General features: G+C 41.1%; 1 pseudogene; it reads left to right on the top strand.

Moving 5' to 3' along the window:
* The first annotated feature begins 1,989 nt into the window (after window positions 1-1,989).
* On the top strand, window positions 1,990-3,231 carry LOC101574239 (annotated as a pseudogene).
* Window positions 3,232-3,889: the final 658 nt, after the last annotated feature.

Genomic DNA, 3,889 nt, shown 5'->3' with positions numbered 1-3,889 from the left:
GGTGGTGCATGCCTGTAATCCCAATGCTTGGGAGATTGAAAATGGGAGGATCACTATGAGTCTGATCTACATAGTGAGACCCCTGTAGACCTTGTCTTAAATACATTTTTTTAAAAAAGACTCTTAGGAGCATCTCCACACTGATTTTCATATTAGTTGTATTGGAGGTCCCATTCAACCTAGCTATTCCCCTCCTGAATATTTTTCCAGAATAACTGAAAATATCATACCACCAAGATATATGTGCACCCATGTTTATAGCAGTGCAATTTGTCATAGCTAAATCTTGGAAACAACCCAAATGCCCAATCAACTAAGGAATGGATTTAAAAGATGTGGCATTTTTATTAATAGAGTATTACTCAGCTATAGAAAATGATAAACTCAAGACTTTTATAGGTAAATGGATGCAACTAGAGACCATACTCATAAGTGAAGTAAATCTGACCTGCATGAGTAAACATCAGGTATTGTCTTCCTAGTGTAAGAACCTGAAAGAGTAAACAGGATCTGAAAGGAAAAAGGGATGCTGTGAAAGGGAAAGAAACTGTTCAAAGGGAAGGAGCAACTGTGATAAGGGAAAGGAGAAAAGAAAGAGGCAAAAATATTTATGTGTATATTGTCATATAAGTCTTGCTTTATCTTGGTCTTAGCCATCTAGCAGAAAAGTATAAAAGCAAAGTATAAAAAGTAAAGCCATATTAATATGCTGAGCTGTAAAGAGCTCAACTCAACAACTTTTTTTTGCGGCGGGGGAACCGGGGATTAAACTCAGGCCCTTGCACTTGCCAGCAAGCGTTTATTCCACTGAGCCATCTCCCTGGCCAAATCAACAACTTCTGTCATTGCCAGTCTTATGGAAAATCCACTACTATTATGGACTACTGGAATATTGGAATATTTTGCTGAATTCATGCACCTACAATATTTAAATGACAATGGAATACCATTCTCTGACAAAACTAAACAAAAAAGGGGATACAAATGAACGACCATTTTGTATCTGAAGGTTCAAAATAGTTAGAATAGATACATACCTGCATTCTCTTGGATCGCTGAAGAGAGAGATTTGTTCTAATAGTGTTTGTGGACAGGATAACATGTCTGCATCTTGTACAATGAATAACCACTAAGACAACAATATGTACTGTATTAATTATTGAAACTGTGCTAGTAATCAGTTTTGAAACTGTCTCATTGCTATTTGTTTCTCAATAAAATTATTTTTAAAATATAAGTACATACACAGGATAGCTTGAGCAATTGTACTGCTGATTTCTGCTTGTCCTTTATTGTGTGTATTTAGTACAGGATCTACAAGGTCTCACTACATAGATTGGACATGTAGTGATTCTCCAGTTTTCAACTTCCCAAGAGCTGTACTGTGCCAGGGATCAAACCCCAGCTGCTACGCTCTGCCTAAGCAGGTGCTTTAGTCCACTGAGCTATCTATTTATTGGCAGAACCGGGGATTAAACCCAGGCCCTTGCGCTTGCCAGGGAAGCACTTATTCTACTAAGCCATCTCCCCAGCCCTTTTTTTTTTTCTCAGAACTGGGGATTGAACTCAGAACCTTGTGCTTGCCAGAGAAGCACTTATTCTACTGAGCCATCTCTCTGGCCCCCACTGAGCTATCTGGCCAGCCCTTCTGCTTGTCTATTGAAAAGAGCAGTCAATGCTTAATTCTTTTTCTCTCTCCTTTTTAATATTTTATAATTTTGACCAATTTTATAGGCATATATCTGATAATTTGAACAACTAATTTGAAAACACCAATATGCAGTGTAACAAACATTGTTAATTCCTATCAATTTGTTTAGTGCAATTCTGTATCATTTCTAATGTTTTTTTAACTATGTTTTGTATTCTCTTTAAAAAATTCTCCTGTGCAGGAGGAGAATTCTTGCTGAGGCCTGAGCAGACCACCCTGTGAAAATACTGTTTTGGTAGTTGACAAGGTACAGATACAGAAGGGCCTTCGTTACAGAAATGCCAAAGTGTGGGGAAAAGGCATCAGTGGCAGACACTGGGGAAGAGCCCAAGAGAGAGCCAGAGGCCAAGAAGAGCAAAGTGGGAGCAAAGAAAAACGAAGAAGAGACAGCAGGAGAAGGCCCAGTCTTGTATGAGGATCCTCCAGGCAAAAAAAAAAACCTCCCAGTGGCAAATCTGCCACACTCAAGACATGCTTTTGGAACGTGGATGGGCTTCACACCTGGATTAAGAAGAAGGGCTTAGATTGGGTAGGGAAAGAAGCCCTGAAAAAAAAAAAAAAAACAAAAACAAACAAATATAAAACAACTTTGGGGCCGGGGAGATGGCTCAGTAGGATAAGCGCTTGACTGGCAAATGCAAGGATCTGAGTTCAATCCACGTTCTGAAAAAAAAAAAAAAAAAAAAAAAAAAAGAAGCCCTGGTTATCCTGTGCCTCCAAGAGACCAAATGTTCAGAGAACAAACTCCCAGTTGAGCTTCAGGAGCTGTCTGGACTATCCCATCAGTACTGGTCAGCGCCTTCTGACAAGGAAGGATATAGCAGTGTGGGTCTGCTTTCCCGCCAGTGCCCACTCAAAGTCTCTTATGGCATTGGTGAGACCCTTTTAATTCCTAACGCCCAAGCTCTTTTAAATCAATTGTTAACACTCCAACCCTGCATCAGTGTTTTGATCCTTTTTCTGCTTTTCTTATTTTTTAATAATGACTCTTCATTTCTGTTAGGTGAGGAGGAACATGACCAGGAAGGCCGGGTGATTGTGGCTGAATTTGACTCGTTTGTGCTAGTCACAGCCTATGTACCCAATGCAGGCCGGGGTCTGGTAAGGCTGGAGTACAGGCAGTGCTGGGATGAGGCCTTTCGCAAGTTCTTGAAGGGCTTGGCATCCTGCAAACCTCTTGTACTATGTGGGGACCTCAGTGTGGCTCATGAAGAAATTGACCTGCATAACCCCAAAGGAAACAAAAAGAATGCTGGCTTCACTCCACAGGAGCGCCAAGGCTTTAGGGAACTCCTGCAGGCCGTGCCCCTGGCCGACGCTTTCGTCACCTGTACCCTAATGCTGCCTACACCTATACCTTTCGGACTTACATGATGAACGCTCAGTCCAAGAATGTAGGTTGGCGCCTTGATTACTTTCTGTTGTCTCATTCCCTTTTACTTGCTTTGTGTGACAGCAAGATCCATTCCAAGGCCCTTGGCAGTGACCACTGTCCCATCACCCTGTAGTTAGCACTGTGACATTCTCCAAGTCACTGTGAGCCTGGGAATAACTGCCCTCTCCTCCCCACACAAATACTCCTACTTTACTAGCCCTCTCAAAGTCCACTTTCTCATCTGTCAGAATGAATCCTTTGATCAGGCATCATTACCAGGTTTTTTTTTTAAAAAAAAAAAAAAACTCATTTTTGTGTGTGTGTGTGTGTGTGTGTGTGTATCCTCCTATGTTAAAGTTTCTGAAAAGTTCTTTTCTGAACTGTCTCTGTGTAATTAAAAGGCCATAGTTTCAGCAAAAAAAAAAAAAAAAAAAAAAAAAAAACCTGTCCAGGTTTTCATGCTACCCACACCACTAGGGTGGGAACCAGCCACCGCCAAGCTCCAAGCCCTGGTGAGTCGCACCTTGTTAAGACTTGGACTTTATGGTGAAGGTGGTAATAAATGTTTTAAGGAGTTTGGGAAAGATCATGCTCGCATTGGAATTTTATAACATTTGTGCTGGCTGTTGGGTGCAGAACCAACTGCCGAGATGGTTAGGTACGGAGAGTTGGAGGTTAGAGGACTGAAAAAATAAAGGCAGAAGGAGACAAAAAAAAAAAAAAAACACTTCTGCCATTTTTCCTCAGAAAAGCTGTGAGGCCAAAATTTCACAAAGTTTCCCAGAGATGTCCTTTCTCCATCT

Source organism: Octodon degus, unplaced genomic scaffold, assembly GCF_000260255.1.
Source record: "Octodon degus isolate 3935 unplaced genomic scaffold, OctDeg1.0 scaffold00307, whole genome shotgun sequence".
Lineage (NCBI taxonomy): Eukaryota > Metazoa > Chordata > Mammalia > Rodentia > Octodontidae > Octodon > Octodon degus.
Note: the sequence above shows the minus strand (reverse complement) of the source record. Positions and strands in the feature narration are given on the sequence as shown.